The sequence below is a fragment of the Suncus etruscus genome, chromosome 2 (assembly GCF_024139225.1).
Source record: "Suncus etruscus isolate mSunEtr1 chromosome 2, mSunEtr1.pri.cur, whole genome shotgun sequence".
Lineage (NCBI taxonomy): Eukaryota > Metazoa > Chordata > Mammalia > Eulipotyphla > Soricidae > Suncus > Suncus etruscus.
The window spans coordinates 104,325,872-104,344,933 of NC_064849.1; the positions used below are offsets into that span (position 1 = coordinate 104,325,872).

Here is a 19,062-nt window from a genome sequence, read left to right on the forward strand (position 1 = left end):
ATGATTTTTTCAAATTACATTACCTATTATGTGAACTAGAATCAGCGTAAAGAAAAAAGTCAATAAGATTAACTTTGGAATTATAAATCCTTGATTCTAAACATTGACTCTATTACCAACAAGGCCAAAATAGATAATTCGTTCTTAAATCCAAGACTATGGCCCTACTTGAATCATATTTGCTAGTTACTTGCACTGTCCGTAAAATGCTTAATATAAAAATACCTTACTCTATTTGAGTGTTACTAAGAAGTTTATATAATTCTGACTATGCTTTTGAATATTGTAAAGTTTAAAACATATTTAAATTCTTATAATACAACACATTCCAAAATCATTTGGAATTATGTAATTGGAAATAATTTTGGCCCACAGCTAAATTTATTATTTATATATGGGTTTGATTGCCATTGGTTTTTCAATGTTCTTGCATAATTTCTATTATCCTAGTACAGGATATCATAAGAGGTGATTAGAGTTCTCAGGTATATCAGGGATGGAGAGAAGTGGCATATAGCTCTATATCCAAACCACAGAGTCAACAATACTGAAAGCAAGAGATCCAAACCACAAAAACCAAACTTAAAGTGTGCCCATTGGTTTGTGGTGGTAGTGAAATGGGGAACCTGAGGACACTGGTGATGAGACTGGTGCCTAGAATATAGTATGCTAAAACTCAGCTCTGAATAACTTTGTAAATCATAGAGTCTTTATTTTATAAATGGTGGTGGGGAAAGGTGAAGGTAGAAGAGAGTTTCCATTATGCTTTCTTATTACATTTCCTAGAAACTTGCCCATATTGCAAGTATCAAATAACCTGTATCTAAAATAAAGTTAGAGTTTCTATATAACTATATATAATGTGTGTATATATACACACATATATACATATATATATGTTAAACTGAGATCACAATATACTGTTTGGGACCAAGAAGATTTTGTACTTATAGTTATTATCAGTGAGATGTGATTATAGAATTGAAGTCTGGGAACTTATTTTCTCTTCTGACTACTCAGAATAAATGTTTGTAGCCCCAAAGTACCTGCCCTTTCTGTTAATTTCAGTATCTGATGATTCTTAAGGATTTGCCCTACAACTTCTAGTGGATAAAAACTCTGTAAAGTCAATTCAAATAGAATATATTTTGCTGGTTAGTGATGTTTTAAGTTCTGTTCAATTTTGTAAAACTAATTACTACTGCATATCAGATACAGTGTTCGATAACATTTTATATGTTAAGGAGCAAACTAAAAATAATGTGTGAAAATGAGATCTTAAAATCACTAATTTAAAATAGAATCCAAACAAATGCTCAGGAAATGGTCCTAGTTTCTCCTTGTGTTACTAACTACTGTTAGTAATTGTGTCTGACCATCAAAGTCTTCAATATATAGACATTTTTAACATATAATATAGAAGCTAACCAAATAGAGCTTTGAACCAAGTTAGTTTGAGGAATAAGATAAAAAGTCATCAACTATACATACTGAACATACAAAATAAAATATTTAGAATGCTTTTAAAATTTAACATGATATTCAATTATCAGCATCTACATTTCATTGTCTTTCTGTTTATAGACATCATTAATCATCAGCAACTATGGTAAAAATTTTAAAAATCAAAACAACTCCAAATATAATATAAGCATAAATCACTTAGAAAGGCATTAATTTATTTAAAAGTAAAATGCATATGAAATGTACTACCACTTGAATGAATTTAATTACTTGCTTTCATTTTTTATTCATATTGTCTGCAAAAGGCAATTTCTAGACAAAAAATAAAATAATAGTATGTGCTAGATGGTCTGGAAACGTGTGTTTTCAAGACAGAAAACGAAGACTCTTTAAAGAACTAGATTTTAAAACTGAGAGAATAAAATTTCTTTTATTAGAAACTTGTTAGCTTACTATATTGATAACACTATGCTGCTCCAATTTCATAAAAACAGAGGATCCTTACAACTAAACTCAAGTTGCTCTATCTCTTCTGGTCTGAGAACTAACCTAATTATTAGGCTTCTCAAAGCTAGAGTACACTTTATATTCAATAATGTAGAGCTATTGGACTAAGGAGTGTTTTTCCTTCAGTTTAAAGGACTATACTTTATTATGCAACTTGAAGGTATAATGCTTATTTGAAATCTAATTACTTGGTCTCAAAAAATTTTACTAGGGGCTATGGAGACCATTCATTCATGCCTTGCCTGTGACCAATCTTAACTCGATTGGCAGCATCACATATTTTTTTAGCATTAATGCGTATAACCTTGAAGGACTCACTGGCACTGCATGGCCAAGCAGTATCCCATTATTAAACTTCCCACCCAATTGTTCCCTGCGTCCTAAGTACCTCTTGGGAGGCTCCTTTGCTATATACCAAATCTTTCAATTAAATGAAAATACAAAATTAAAATACTTCAAAGCCTGAAAAAATATCTTCAAGTATTTAATGATTATTTTGAAAATGAATTACTGTTAGGCAAAAGAAAAATAAAGTTTTTATATTCAAAATTAAAGACACAATTTTAGCTAAAATAAATGATTAATTCAATTGTTATATCAAAAGTTCTAACCTCGGTAGGTGGTTCTGCATTGTATGACCACAAAAATTATTAAAACAAGTTTGTATTGACATCCTAAAGATTGGTTTGAAATAATTTAAAACCATAACACATGTCTAGACTGAGAATATTTTTAGACACAATGAAAATTCAATATCTTAAACCTGGAGAAAATAAAGAATGACATCAGCTAATAGTAAATTCTGACATTTTTCTAATCTTAATAAAAATGTTTTTCAGTGTTAAGTCACATCATATTAAAATATTTTCTCCTAAAGCCCAAGCATATATTTGCTTTACACAGGCAAATATTTTCATGAATTGTATTATTTACTTGCTTAAGCTGAATTGAACGATTCATTTGTTTGGAAAAGAAAATTTTTTACACCTCAGGCATTTTCTTCAATTTTAGATAAGAAAAAAACCTCTACTGTACTCATTTTAAACCATCTTGTAGTGGACCTAAGTTTTAAATGGCATTTATGATTCTTGATTCACCATAAATCATTATCTTGTACTGAAAAAGTAATCTTTCTAAATTGATGTTCTGAATTAATGGGCATGTTTGAAAGGAATAATTTCAGATGGACTTCTAAAACATGAAGAATAAATTGGTCACAAAGGCATGCATTAAGCTGGCATTTAGAATCACCTCTATGAATACAGGATAGAAGACAAAGATGCCTTGTCCACAATTTTAATAATATATTTGACCCAAAGAATAAGTGCCAAGACAACCACATAGAAATATAACTCAATTGTAGAAAGATGACAATGAAGTTTCATATTTCAATTCATTAAAATTAAATTAAAATTTAGTATACATTTGAGTTTCTTTTTCCATAACAGAATGAAAATAGAAACTCCAAAATTGAATTATCAATTAAAGAAATATTTGATCTCAAATGAAAAATATGGTATGGAGCAATAGCATATTGAATTGGCATACATATTTGGCACTTTATAGCCCCTAAAGAATTACTGGGTAGGGGCCAGAGAGATAGCACAGTAGGTAGGTCACTTGCCTTGCACGCAACCAACCCAGTCTAGATCCTCGGCATTCCATATAGTCGCCTGAGCCTGCCTAGGGTGACTTCTGAGCTCAGAATCATAAGTTGCCCCTGAGGTATCACCAAGTGTGGCCCAAAAGCCAAAAAACCAAAAACCAAAAAAAAAAAAAAAAAAAAAAAGAATTACTGGATAAGCCCAGAGGTTCCCATGTACAGCTCCGTGTGCTCATTGTGATCCCTACCACTGCTAAACTGAACAACATTGTACTATTGTGTATTTAACCTTCTAGCTCAGTAGCATGCACACTACCATCTATGGTCTCAAGTACCCTGGAGTATTGCTTAGAACGCCCTCAAATTATAACAGAAAATTAACCTTTCAATTTGCACTTAAATAATTACATTGTTATTTTTATATATGGTATAGTCTACATTTATTTGTCCTTCTGACTAATTCAATAGTGGCAATTTTTTCTGATAATATATCAATGCAACTAATAGGAGTGGCTCATATTAATAAATTATTTAGTTAGAAAATTATCTTTGATTATTAAGATTAAAATGTCCAAGTTCTATCAGAACATTTTTTGCTCAAACCTCCAACTTATCTTAAGTAATCATTTGGGAAAACCTTTAACTAATAGAATTTCCAATTATATTTTTGTTTATTTTTCAATAATATTTGCATATATATTGGGGCTGGAGCCTAGGCCTTGTCCGAGCTACGCCTAGGGAGGAACTGCGGTTTGATCCCTGGATCCCCAATATGGTCCCCCAAACCCAGGAGGTGATTTCTGAGCGCAATAGCCAGGAGTAAACACTGAGCATCACCAGGTTTGGCTCCCAAACAAAATCCCCCAAAAACAATAACAAAAAAAACAAAAAATATGCATATATATTTAAACACTAACTTTTTATTATAAATATAATCTTTAGTCTAGACATATAGTACAACTGGCAGGATGTTTTCCTAGCAGATACAGACCCTGGTTTGATCTTGGCACTCCATACACTTCAGTACTATCAGGAGTAATACCTGAGCTGAGTGAAGAAGTTAAGTTCTGGATACTGCAAGGAAGGAAGGAAGGAAGGAAGGAAGGAAGGAAGGAAGGAAGGAAGGAAGGAAGGAAGGAAGGAAGGAAGGAAGGAACGGAAGGAAGGAAGGAAGGAAGGAAGGAAGGAAGGGAAGGAAGGAAGGAAAGGAAGGAAGGAAGGAAGGAAGGAAGGAAGGAAGGAAGGAAGGGAAGGAAGGAAGAAGGAAGGAAGGAAAGGAAGGAAGGAAGGAAGGAAGGAAGTGAAGGAAGGAAGGAAGGAAGGACAGGAAGGCAAGGAAGGAAGGAACGGAAGGAAGGAAGGAAGGAAGGAAAGGAAGGAAGGAAGGAAGGAAGGAAGGAAGGAAGGAGGAAAGGAAGGAAGGAAGGAAGGAAGGAAGGAAGGAAGGAAGGGGAGGGGAGGAGGGATGGGACGGGAGGGAGGGAAGAAGGGAGGGAGAGAGAAGAAGGGAGGGAGGGAGAAAGGAAGGGAGGGAGAAAAGGGAGGGAGGGAGGGAGGGAGGAAGGAAGGAAGGAAGGTGGAGGGAGGGAGGAGGGAGGGAGGAAGGGAGAGGGGGAGGAAGGGGGAGGAAGGGGGAGGAGTAGAGGGAAAGGAGGGAGGGGGGAGGGAGGGAAACAATGGAGGAAGAAGGGAGAGAGGGAGAGGGGAGGAAGGGAGAAGGGAATGGAGGGAAGGAGAAATGGAAGGAAAGGGAGGAAACGAGGAAGAATGGGAGGGATGGGAGAGAGTAAGGAAAGGAGGGAAGGAGGAGAGAGGGAGGGAAGGAAGGAGGAAGGGAGGGACGGAGGGAAGGGAGGTAGGAAGAGAGGGAGGAGGGACGGGAGGAAGAGAGGACGGGAGGGAGGGAATGGAAGGAAGACAGAAAAAGGAAGGAAAAGGAAAGAAATGAAAAAGGAAAGAAGGAAAGAAAAATGAATGAAAGAAAAAGAAAAAAGAAGAAAGAAAAGAAAGAAGAAAAAGAAAGAAGAAAGTAAAGAAACACGAAAGCAAGGAAGAAAGAAAGAGAGAGAGAGAAAGAGAAAGAAAGAAGAAGAGATGAGAGAAAGAAAAGAAAGAGAGATGAGAGAGAAAGAAAGAAAGAAAAGAAAGAAAGAAAGAAGAAAAGAAAGAAAGAAAGAGAAAGAAAGAAGAAAAAGAAAAAAGAAAGAGAGAACGAAAGAAAGAAAGAGAGAACGAAAGAAAGAAAGAAAAAGAAAGAAAGAAAGAAAGAAAGAAGAAAGAAAAGAAAGAAAGAAGAAAGAAAGAAAGAAAGAAAGAAGAAAGAAAGAAAGAAAAGAAAGAAAGAAAGAAGAAAGAAGAAAGAAAGAAAGAAAGAGAAGAAGAAAAAGAAAGAAAGAAAGAAAGAAAGAAAGAAAGAAAGAAAGAAGAAGAAGAAAGAAAGAAAGAAAGAAAGAAAGAAAGAAAGAAAGAAAGAAAGAAAGAAAGAAAGAAAGAAAAGAAAGAAAGAAAGAGAAAGAAGAAAAGAAAGTTCAGGGATCATCAGAGTTTGTTAAAACACAACATGATTTTAGGAACAAAAGAAAATTCAGAAGTTTAACATTTTAATAATTATAGTGCAAATGTATGTGACTTCAGGGAAATAGGGCTTCTCCAAGATTCAGAGATAAGTACTCTTTATAGGAGCACTGGTAGAGTTCATTTACACTTTTTTATACTAAATTCTGTCAGAGTGGAAAAAAGGACATTATTCTTGAAAAACCAAAATTCCTTTAAACAACTAAAGCACATCCCACTTTGTGAGGGATGTGGAGCTGGAGAGGAGGAGTTGTTAGAAGCATCCCACAATTTCCCCTACAGCTCGTCCAAGGCTGGCATACATTGGTTCTTATACTTCAAATTTAAATGGTACTTTCAAATGATATATTTTTGCCCCTTTCATACTTAAAGAGATTAAAAGACTCAAATCTTTTAATTTGCTCACTTATTAATCAATATTTACATATCACCTGTTAACAGACCACCAGTCCCCTCTCATCCTTGCAGTGATCCTCAAACTATGGCCCGCGGGCCACATACTGTATTTGTATTCTGTTTGTTTCTTCATTGCAAGTAAGATATATGCAGTGTGCATAAGAATTCGTTCATAAGTTTTGTTTATTACTATAGTCAGACCCTCCAATGGTCTGAGGGACAGTGAAACTGGCCCCGTTTAAAAAGATTGAGGACACCTGGGAGTTTAGAGTATTTCTTTTTCTGGTAACTACCCTGATTAAAATAAACATCTTGGTGAGTTTCTGCAATGTTCCAAGAAACATAAAACCTCGTTTTTTTTGCACCATTTTCTTGGGCAAAAAACCCTACCAAACAAAACAAACCCTATGTGCAACTCTTTTCTGTTATCAAACCCATTCAATTGAGTTTATCCCTGTCCTCTCAAGCAGTAGTTGAGGTTGATGAATATTGTATTCACCTCCCATACCCAAGAATTTTCCACTGTCCTTTGTGGCATGAAATATCATAACTTCATTAACTCCGGTTATGCTGAAATATTTAGTTTCCAAAGAGAACTTTAAGGGTACCAAAGAGCCTGAAAATCAAAATCATTCTCCTCTTAGCTAAGTATCTGCTATCTTCCTCATATTGAGCACAAAGGAGGTAAGACTAAACAGGACGTGTCTAGTTTTTTTTAGAACAAAAACCTCAACACATCCTGACATTGATAAAAACTGACAGTTCAGTGTGTAGTTTTTGCAACACTGCTGGTTCCAGTGCCCTTTCTTTAAAAATACTCAAGGCCCTTTTTCACAGTGAGAAAGCTTAGCAGCAACTAGCTTGAAATATTCTAAACCTGGCCCTACAATCTCCTCCATTCACTCTCTTTAAGGAAGAAAATGTAATGTAGTAAAGGCTGATGCCTAGATCAAAAGCTTGACCCAGAGCTTTTGAAGGAAAAAAACAGAGAAGATGAGAAAGAGAACTAATAGGGTACACGGGATTAGGCGCTTCTGGTGATATAGGTGATGTTGAATAAAAGTAGCCCTGGATGGGGCTGGATGGTGGTGGATGGTGATGGATAGAGAGGCCTTTCTTCTCCAGCTCCAGCTACGTGTCTTCAACACCCCCTTCCACGGGCGGGGTCTGTGGGTTCAGGGTAGCGGCAGGGAGAAAATTCACAGGCAAGTTTCAGGAGACATCAGCTTTATTCAAGGCCCTAGCCACCACATGTGGCTCCTAAGCTTAAGCCTTTTACTCTGGGTCATAGTCAGCCCCTGACATCCAACATCTTTCAGGCATCTCTCCTCCTGCTGCTTCTTCCCTTGCCGAATCTCTCCACATATCCCATCAATCCATCCCCTTCCTGCCCCTGAGGATAAACCCTTTTGTTACCTACCGAAGATCTCCTCCCAGAAATGGGCAGGTCTTACTAGCAGGTAAGGTCACACAGGAAGAATGGGGGATGGGGGCAACGGTGATATTGGTGATATAGGTTAAATTGGTGATAAAGAAATGTGGTATAATTCTGATTCTTCTTTTGTTTTGTTTTGTTTTGACTCCCCTTCAGAGATTTCGATAGAAATAACTGTTAGCATTCTACAGTGTAATCGGATTACTGAAGTCCTTCTGAATCTGGCATTTCTCTGCTAGGGTCGTGCTTCCTTTGCACTAGCAACTAATAATAACTGGGTGCTGGTGGTCCTAGCACAACTCTTAACTTCTCTTGGTAATGAAATAATAGCCAAAACGTTTTGTAAAAGGAACGTCTCAGAATCGCTTGCTTTTAAGACTGAGAGCCACAGTAAGCAAGTGTCCTGTGTGAGTCAGCCTGTCACCGCTGTGGCCACCCTGAGCATGAGCTGAGCCACTCCCCATCATGCCCATCAGGCGGGTTGCCCGGGTGGAGTCTGCACTACCACCAGGAGAGACACACGAGCTAACTGGAAGTGTTTCTCTACTGTCAGGCCAAACCCAGAGCTGCCTTCTTCCCTTACCTTCGTAAGCAGCCTTTTTCTCCTGATAGAAATGATCTGTACCAGTGCAGATATCAAAGTTGTTTTTTTTTATCTTTATTAATGTTTCTTTAATATTAGTGTTCTTCTGAATTTGATTCATCAGATATTATCTCTAGACTTAATGAAATTCAGTATTAAGGGTTTTGTGTTGTGATCAAAGCAAAAGCAACTGCTGTATGAAAATACCAAACTTCAGCAACTGCTAATATTCAGATCATATACCTCTTAATAAAGAGCATCTAATGCATACTAGCCCTGCTAAACTATGTACCAAAGGAGATTTGTTCACACATTGGATTTCAAAATAAGTGCTATGTTTCAGAACTAATGTATTTTAAACATGTATTATGGAAAGCTAAATTATATTATACCATCATTTGTAACTATGTAGAAATGTAGTGTATAATCAAAATGCTAAGAGTTTTTTTATATGGCTCGTAAGAGGGAGTTTGAATGTTAATAAATACATTTTTCCACTTTAAAAAAAAAAGAATTGTGGCTATAGCTATTAATTCAAAGCACAGAATTAACAATATTGAAAATTGAATAAGATTGCCAATTACAGCCTGATAAGCATATTTTACACCATAAAAATCTCATAGTTGCAATTTAAGTTACTTTCAGATCTTGGTTTTTGTTATTTTTGCTTTCATAGTGAAAAATTAGTGCTAATTATCAGTTTTGACAAACTTTATGTCATTATCATTACTAGGAGTTAAAAATGGCAAGGAAGCATCTTTAGCAGTGGACAAAATTCACCCAACTTATGCTTTATAAATTATTTTACCAGTAAGAGTTAAGAACCTTTATTAATATTAATCTTTATCTATCTATATTTTTTGGGGGGGGGAGGTCACATCTGTTGTGCTCAGGCTTTCTTCTGGTTCTGTGCTCAGGGATCACTCTAAATGGGCTCGGGAGATCAATACGATATGTCAGGGATCGAAGTCAGTTAGACCACATGCAAGGCAAGCATCCTATTCACTGTATTATCACTTAAGCCCCCCAAATTCCAGGACTTAATGGCAATGACATTGTTACCCATTAACTTCTAGAGAAACCCTAAGTCCCTCAGAATAATTACTTAAAAGAGATACTCAGGTATGGGCCTCACAATACTGCTTAGCACCTGCATTGCTGGGTGTGCCCAGACCATCTCCTCAGTGTTGGGAGAAAACTACTTTTCTGGAAAAATCTTCTTCTGATCTTAGGTTTTCTTTTTCTTGGATTTTCCAGGAAAAAAAAAATTAGCAAAGATAGCCTAACTACTAGGTTTAGATATGGTCCAGATATGTGTTTTCATAGGCAGATATTAATTTTCCATTTACTAGGCCCTTATAGATTGCTCATTTCAAACCAATGTGACTTTATAAATATCACATAAATATCTATTCTCACTTTTAGTCTGAACTTCAGACTTGTAAGGACCTGACACATTTGTACTTTATATACATCATTGTCCTTCTAGATCTGGCAGGAGGTCTGAACGCTCACAGTGTATACAAATGAATGTGGGGCTTTCACCTCACTTCCTCTTTGTGTCTGTTGCAGATCAGAGGAGTTCAATATAATCTTGTGATGAGAAAACAAAGGAGCAGAAAGAAAGTCATTGGACTGAACTCAAGAACTGGTGTTTTCACGACCCAACCCTGATAATTTCTCTTACTTGTGGTTCCTTGATTTTGACCATATTTAAGATGAAATTATTATAAATTTAAGCTTTTAATATGAGTCTTTAAGATCCTTCCAGTTTGTAAATTCCAGGGGTTCTTACTGAAGCTTGTGGAATAGACCATCATTCAGTAGACTATATCATTGATATTGATGATATAACTTATTTATTCTAATCAAGAAAGAAACATCATGGTCTTAAGATGTGAAGTCATCTACAAATTTAAATAAACAATATCACTTAACCACTAAGCCTCACCTCTGCTGTTTTTGAAGTTCTAATGAGAAATATGTCATTTAATTTTTAAGGAAACTTTTGAAAATGGTAAAAAACAAATTATATTATTCAGGTATGGTAAATATTTAATTTCCTATGGTGGATTACTATATTTAAAACTAGGTCGTTTTTACCCTAATTTATCTACTGCAAATTTGAGTTATTTAATGAGGCCAGAAAATGACCCTGCTTCTAAGACTGATGTGATCATGAGAATTTAAGCAGTGAATAGGCTAATATAAAAATGCTCTAATTATGGTCTATAATTACACATTTATCTCTCCTTATATACATACATATTTAAAATTATAAAATAAAGAACTGTCTCTTTTATTGCTTGAAGGAATCAGCACACAAAAGATACCTATCACCTGACCTCTTCTGAATTCTCTAATTAATTCATTCTGCTTCTCTTGAATGTAAATATTAAATTTAACACCTGTTAAATGCTTTGCATGTCTTAGATAATGGACATTCTTCTTTACCACTTATACTTCCTATAATTTTTACTAATAATTCTCTTTCAAGCATTCTTGGGAAAAATTTATCTCGACTCAGTTTTTAATCATAATTCTCAGGACTAAAGATCATGTTTATCTTTAAAAACTTTTTGAAAATATCTAGGTTAAATAGCTGGAATACTATTTTGTTTGACTTTAAACTGTGAACATCCAGCAAACAACCAAAAGTAATGCTTAAAGCAAGAATTAATGGTAAAAAATAAAAAGACGATCCTTAATTTCATATTATTTTTTCTAATGTATTTACTTGGAATAGAAGGTAGCAACCCATCCTACTAACCATTCTATGATACCCTTTCTCTTTTTATCAATTGTGCACTAGTAAAGTGAAAATCTTTAAAGCTCCAGCTGTCTTTGAGTTTTTCATGTACAAAACATGCATACATTCTCAACAGATCCTGACAGCTGAAAACTTCTTTGTTTAGAGAACTTACAATGATAAAAATGTAAAAAGTCATTCTTCTGCATCTGTGATTTGTTTTCTTTATGATTTAGATATTTTTAGCAGAATAATAAATGAGTTAAGTTAATTTGAAAGATATACTCTTTGTATCCGACTGGTGATAGAATAATCCCCAGGTTGGGACTATTTGGAAAGAAATCATTTAAGTAGAAAATTTTAGACGTTAGAAAATATAAAATTTCTCTCACCTGGTTTTAAGAAGGATGCACTCATAGCTAAGAACAGTTTACTAGTGCCACTGTAATGACTTCCTGACACAATGAAACTCTTTGTTAGCTATCACAGTGCATTAAAAACCTTCTTATACAAAACCAATATTTTAAGTTCTATTTATAAGCAAAACTCAAATACACAGAAATAAAGAATTTATAATGACAATTTGTATAAGTAAGCTTTTCTAGATATAGTCTGAGGCCTATTTAAACCATGAGGTGAACTACTTTTATTCGTCACATTTAATTCATTCAAAAATATTTACTGAGGATCTTACTGTATGTTGTTCTAAGTAGGATTGGTAAAGAAAAGAAATTTCTTTCTTCTGGATTCACAAAATACTAAAATTTCTCTACTGTGCACTGCCTTTCTCAATTCTACTATTGACTTTGGACAACTTTACGAATTACACCTGAATTTTAATCTGTCCAAAATGCATTATCTTTTATAAAAATTATATCTTTATAACTTTCAGTATCTAGTGCCCCTTCTTAAGGCTGAAGAAATAGTACAGAGAGAAGGTATTTTGGCTGACCCAGGTTTGATCCTGGTACCTCATATGGTCCCTGAGCCCTCCAAACATGATTCCCTTGGTTACCAAGCCAAAAGCAAGCCATGAATACAGACGGATGTAACCCTAATATAAAATCAAAACAATCACTCACATGAAAGAAGTGTGTTTCTTCCTGAAATCTTCACTGATTTCTGTGAAGACATATTCCTGTCCTTTAAGTTATTTTTTTTTTCTAAATTTTGTCCCCTCATTGGTTCTACAATCACTTTTCTATTTCCCAAACTTAAAGTGCTGGTGATTGACAAACCCACATCTTTCTAAATTTACATTTACCCTTGTATTGATCACACTATTTTCATAGCTTTTATTTTATCTGTAATAGTTGTCCTTAGCTACTTTTTCAGTCAAGACTCTTCTATATAACTTTAGACATTTTTTCAGGCTTTTTTATGGTTATCAAGACTTGATGCCCCTTAAATATTTCAAAGCCCAAATAGATTAAACAAATTATAATTTCTTTTTCATCAGTCCTTGCTAGTGTATATTCAATGTTTCCATCTTCATCATGTGTCATTGAGTGACTGACACAGGGCTCAATACTTCCCTAAACCAGTGAATCTGTTTTTTTGTTGTTGTCCTTGTTTTTGTTTTTATTTGAAACACACCTGGCTGTTCCTTAGGCGTTTACTCTAAAGCTTCCAACCTATGTGCTCACGGATCACTCCTGGTAGGCTCAGGGGACCAGGGATTAAGCTGGTTCCTCTATTGTGTTATCTCTCTGGCCCCTAAATCTGTGGCAAGAGATAGAATGCAACAGATAAAAATATTTACAAGTAAATATGGCCTTATTGTAATCCAGTTGGTATATAACCCAAACCTACAAACGAACCGTGTCAAAAAAAATTCTCCAGGGTCGGAGAGATAGCACAGCGGCGTTTGCCTTGCAAGCAGCCGATCCAGGACCAAAGGTGGGTGGTTCACAATCCCGGTGTCCCCATATAGTCCCCCTTGCCTGCCAGGAGCTATTTCTGAGCAGACAGCCAGGAGTAACCCCTGCAGCACCGCCGGATGTGGCCCCAAAACAAAACAAACAAACAAACAAACAAACAAAAAACAAAAAATTCTCCAAAAGCTTTCTACTGTTCAATGCTATTCTGAAACCCTTCTACTCACCCTTATAAAAACACTTCTGAGAATCTGACCTTCAGATATTAGAGAAGTCTTTCTCCTTTCTAATTCCTTTGCAGGAAAGGCTACAATGGAAAAGTTTGTTATGTCACACATCTAGATGGCCAGAATGACATTTTCTCAAACTATCTGGAAAAAAGCCAAGGACACATGTGGGTACTGAAAACATACTTCAGAAATTTAATATTAATTGAAAAATTTGTCAAATTTAAGTTGTTATCAAGGGGTGTCAGAAATCCTTAAGTAACTCAACAAATTTGTATCAGTTTTACTATAACAATCATATAGTCTGTACGACATGTTTGACCACTACCAAAAAAGGACCAAGCATCAAAATTATCTCTTTGCAACATAATCTGTTAGGTGGTTGATAGTTTTAAATAATAGAAGTGTGATTAATGACAATGACATGCTTTCTCAAGAGACTCTTATAGATATTGTCCAGCTAACTCAAAATGTCAAAGCACCTCTGAACAACAGGTACGTAAACTCTCTTGCTTACTTATGCCCAGCCCTTTTCTCTGTTATAAACAAACATACGAACAACCTACCTTTCAATTTAATCATTGTCACCATCAACAAATTCTAAAGCATCGTAATTACTAAATTATGGTCGGTCAATTACACTCAACCTTGTAAATTATACCTTGCAGAACTTGGCCTCTATTTAGAATATGTAACCATTTATTTTACTATCCTCTATGATAACTGATCAACTATTACTCAAAAATACTTGGTAGCTATAATAAAGCATCTTAGCGGCATATAAAACTGAAAATGTGATATTTTATATTCAACGAAGTTCATGGTAAAAGAGAGAGCAAAGAGAAAGAGGGAGAAAGAGAGAAAGAGAAATATCTGCTATAGAGGCAGGCAAGAATGCGAGGGTCAGGGAGGTAAAGTGGGGACTATGAAAGTGAGAAAAATGAACTGGTGAAAAGATGGGTGTTGCGACAATGCTTATGACTGACACTCAATACTGACACTTTTGTAAAACTATGTATTTCATTGTGATTTACATTGAAAATTATACATAAAAGACATTCATAGCATAAAGCTTCAATTATTCTCAGATATGAAGCTAAGTATCACGAGATTTTAGGATCCAATGCAGAATCTGCAGGGAGGAGATTGAGTGTTTATAGACTAATAAACTTTCCTATTGGTAATTCTGAGCGCACAAAAATCACTAACAACAGATTAAATTTAGTTTAAAAGTTATTCTATAAAATATAAAAATAATAAGAATAATAGAAATACTAGTATAATAAAATTAGATATGATGGCCAAATATCAATCTGACAATTAGTTTGAAATTGTGTGCCTACATCTATCGAAAAATAAAAATCATTGTAACAAGCTCCTACTAAAATATGATTCTATTTACAAGTAAATTTGATTAGTCACAGCAATAAAATTACTTCTGAGGAAATTAGATTCTCAAGGAATATTGTTTATTCTTTAAGGAGCAGAGTGACATTAGTGTTTTTTTATAAAATTGTGTTTGATCACAATAATAATAAAAGTCAATATTCATTGATTATTCATTATGACAGTGAGTTACACATCTTGTATGATTATCACATTTATGCTTCAAAATAGCTCTATTATGAACAGATACATTTTTTTTCTATTTTGCACTGGAAAAACTGGAACTCAGAGTTTTGACAAAGATTGTTTTAGTGGTAAATGGTAGGGTCAGGATAAGTCCAGTTTTTGTTGTTGCCAGTGATTACTCTGAGATACTCAACTATTTTGCAAACAACACAAATGGTGATATCTAATGAAAAAGTCAAGATAATCTATTTACTTGTTCCTACCTAACACAGAAGAAACAAAAGAGACTAAGGAATAAATGAGCAGTCGGCTTTCCTTCCACATCTCAGAACTGTTCATCTCTAGCCCTTCAACTCACTATTATCCAAAATATATTTGGCGAAAGTTGTGTCATTCAAGTTCATTCAATTCACTATTATGTCAGTAGGAGTTTACTTAAATTGAACTATTTTAATAATTAAGTAATTACCATGAGTGTAATATGAAAAAACTTAAGTCATTGATTCTCACAAGTGAAATTTAAAAGCTGAAAAGGTAGCTGCGTGCTACCAAACAGAACACCGGAATTATTTTAGTGTTAGCATGTCAATCAATACCTTGACCAAAGGATATAACTTGGAAATTAGGTTGATTCTTCCTTTATTCCTTAAAGTATTGGAAATTTAAAAGTGGCCTTGGGGCCCCGAGAGACAGAATGGAGGTAAGGCTTTTGCCTTTCATGCAGAAGGTCATCGGTTCGAATCCCGGCATCCCATATGGTCCCCCGAGCCTGCCAGGAGTTATTTATAAGTTCAGTTTTAATGTAACTATTTTATTTTGCTTCTAGTTACATAGAGTTCATTACAATTCTTATAGTTCAGAAGGAGAAAAGTTTCAGAATTAATTCATTTGGTTTATAATTACTAGTTAATAATCACAGTTTTTAAATGGATTCTCAATGGTACTCACTCTTATGAATATCTACTTAGCTTTATCTTACCTGCTTTTGATACATGATTAAAGTGCTAGTGAATAAATTGTCTTATGTTAAAAATCATTAGATTTCCCTTTAGCAAAATAGTGACTGTTCTACATTGCAAAGAATGACTTAGTGCCTTCATTTTTACATGATCAAGAAACTGAGGCAAGTAAAATTATGTTTCTGTAGCTTTCAATTAAAATTGCAGTGTTGGGTGGGAGAACGCCAGGTAAATACCGGCTTCTTCACTATGCTGAAATAAACTATTTATGACTTTATCTTCCACTAGAAACTAAACATGATAAGGTCCAGAAACTTCATGCTGAAAACAAAATAACAGATTTACGTAGAACCTCTATTAACATCTATTTATCCAAGTAATCCAAATTATTTTTTACACTTAAAAACTTTTCAAAATAAATATTATCTCTATTTTCCCATAGATATGAATAGTTTTATAAGACATTTTATAATAATACCCCAAAACTTTTGAGTAGAAAAGGACTGTCATTAAGAATTATTACCTACGGAGATAATTGTTCATTTATACCATCAATAAAGAATGATTCAAACTCTTTTTTATAACTTCCTTATTGAAATTGCCTTCAGATTATGTTCATAATAAATATAAGAAAAGTCTAGTTCATTATTGTTTCATTTGGATTTTGAGTTTCGACAGCATTCTATAGCTTTTTTCAATCACCTTACTTACTAAACTAGATTCAATAAGTGTAGACTATAAAAAAAAAACAAACAACAACCAAGCTATTCAACTTGAAAGGACAAAAATTTTGTTATTCCCTAAAACTATTCTTAAATTGCTTCCATGCCATTTAAATAGGAGAATAACTTCTCCAGGTGACTAATCTGAAGGTGTTAGTAGACACTTGAAATGCATAAGTTCTGACACGCACACACACACACACAAACACACAACACACACACAAAGCACAATTTGTAGAATTAAATATATTATGCTTCTTGGTCCCGGAGCTGTTGGTATCATCTGTTAAAAATAAAGAAATTGGGTCCAAAGCAATAGCAGTGGTAGGGCATTTGCCTTGCACGTGGCTGACCCAGAAAGAAACTGGGTTCGATCTCCAGCTACCTATATGGTTCCCCAAGCCAGGAGCCGATTTCCGAGTGCATAGCCAGAAGTAATCCGTGAGCGTCACCGGGTGTGGCCCCCAAACCAAAAATAAATAAATAGATAAATAAATAAATAAATTAAACACTAGGAAACTTGACTGCCACAAGATTATTTAAGCAGTGGCTGCGCTAGGCCAATGGTTTCCATCAAAGAGATCACGCACACACACACACACACACACACACACACACACACAAACACACACTGCAAAGTAGAGTTTATATTTGGCAGTATATTGAGATGTTTTTGATTGTCAAAGCTTGGAGGAAGTTTATTGGTTCAAAAGAGAAGCTGGACTGAAGTTTATTTGTTGAGACTGGTGATTCTGCTGAATACACAGGAAAGCTCTAAATAACAAATAATTGTTCTTTGCCCAATCATCATAATGAGTCTGAAAAAGACAGTTCTCCTAGTTTGAGAATTCTGACACCCGAACTACTTAGTGCCATATGTTAATCTCCTTGATTTCATTGTTTCTATAAGGAAAACGATGTATCAGACTTTTATTGTGATGATAAAAGAAGACTTTTTTTGGGGGGGGGGGTCACACCTGGTGATGCTCAAGGGTTACTCCGGGTTTTGCGCTCAGAACTCGCTGCTGGCAGGCACGGGGGACCATATGGGATGCCGGGATTCAAACCACCATCTATCTTGGCTTAGCTGTGTGCAAGGCAAATGCCCTACCATTGTGCTATCTCTCTGGTCCCAAAGAAGACTTTTTTCTTTCTTTCTTTTTTCTTTTCTTTCTTTCTTTCTTTCTTTCTTTTCTTTCTTTCTTTCTTTCTTTTTCTTCTTTCTTTTCTTTCTTTCTTTCTTTCTTTCTTTCTTTCTTTCTTTCTTTCTTCTTCCTTCCTTCCTTCCTTCCTTCCTTCCTTCCTTCCTTCCTTCCTTCCTTCCTTCCTTCCTTCCTTCCTTCCTTCCTTCCTTCCTTCCTTCCTTCCTTCCTTCCTTCCTTCCTTCTTTCTTTCCTTTCTTTCTCTCTCTCTCTCTCTCTTTCTTTCTTTCTTTCTTTTTCTTTCTTTCTTTCTTTCTTTCTTTCTTTCTTTCTTTCTTTCTTTCTTTCTTTCTTTCTTTCTTTCTTTCTTTCTTTCTTTCTTTCTTTCTTTCTTTCTTTTTTAAATATGGAACGCTTCATGAATTTGCATGTCATCCTTGTGCAGGGGCCATGCTAATCTTCTCTGTATCGTTCCAATTTTAGTATATGTGCTGCCAAAGTGAGCACCGAAGAAGACATTTTATAAAGAATATTATGCTACTTGAAAATCTTGAAAGGAGGAAAATATTTTCATTAGAGGTAGGCTGGGGCAGGAGGGTATAAGGGATCTTAGGGACAGTGCTGGTAAGAAATGTGTACTGGTGAAGGGATTGGGTTCATTATATAACTGAAACTTAATCATGAACTTTGTAACTCACAATGATTCAATTTAAAATTTTTATTAAAAATAATAAACTGAAGGGAGAAAAAAAGAATCTCTCTTTCCCTTTGGCTCCTTTACCAAAGAGTCCTAAATTGTCACAGAGGTTGCCTGGAGATGCATTTGGCATCTTAAAAGTCCAATTGGCAGGAAAATTAAAGCAACTTAAAATGTGTTCACTCTTTAGGGAGATGTGCTATTCCCACCCTATATTATTAGATCTCAGAGACAGCTGGGGCAAGAGCAGCTGGGACTTCCTGCATTACCATTTTGCCAACTCATTATAAAATTGTCCCTTTTCAGGAAGAGCGGGAAAATGGATGCACATACTAACCATACTTCTCGAAAGGTTGCATCTCAGCTGTCTTTCAAAATCCCAAAGGTGGTCCCTTAGATGTGAAGTTTATTCAATGAGTGAGCGGAATATACTTAATGTGATATGTATTAGGGATATTAAAGCGGCATATATCTCGCATAATATTTTGTGTAGATAGCAATGTTAAGCCTAAAAGCATATCCCTCCTCTTTTCTAAAATAAACCTGTAATCAAAT

The 19,062-nt window shown here is 35.0% G+C and overlaps 1 protein-coding gene and 1 non-coding gene across 2 annotated transcripts in view; both read right to left on the reverse strand.

Moving 5' to 3' along the window:
* Positions 1-19,062, reverse strand: part of PLCXD3 (phosphatidylinositol specific phospholipase C X domain containing 3) — a 153,506-nt gene that overhangs the window by 17,687 nt on the left and 116,757 nt on the right. The window lies entirely within an intron of this gene.
* Positions 18,211-18,317, reverse strand: LOC126003077 (U6 spliceosomal RNA). The gene has a single exon (XR_007493620.1). It is a non-coding gene; the product is annotated as a U6 spliceosomal RNA (small nuclear RNA).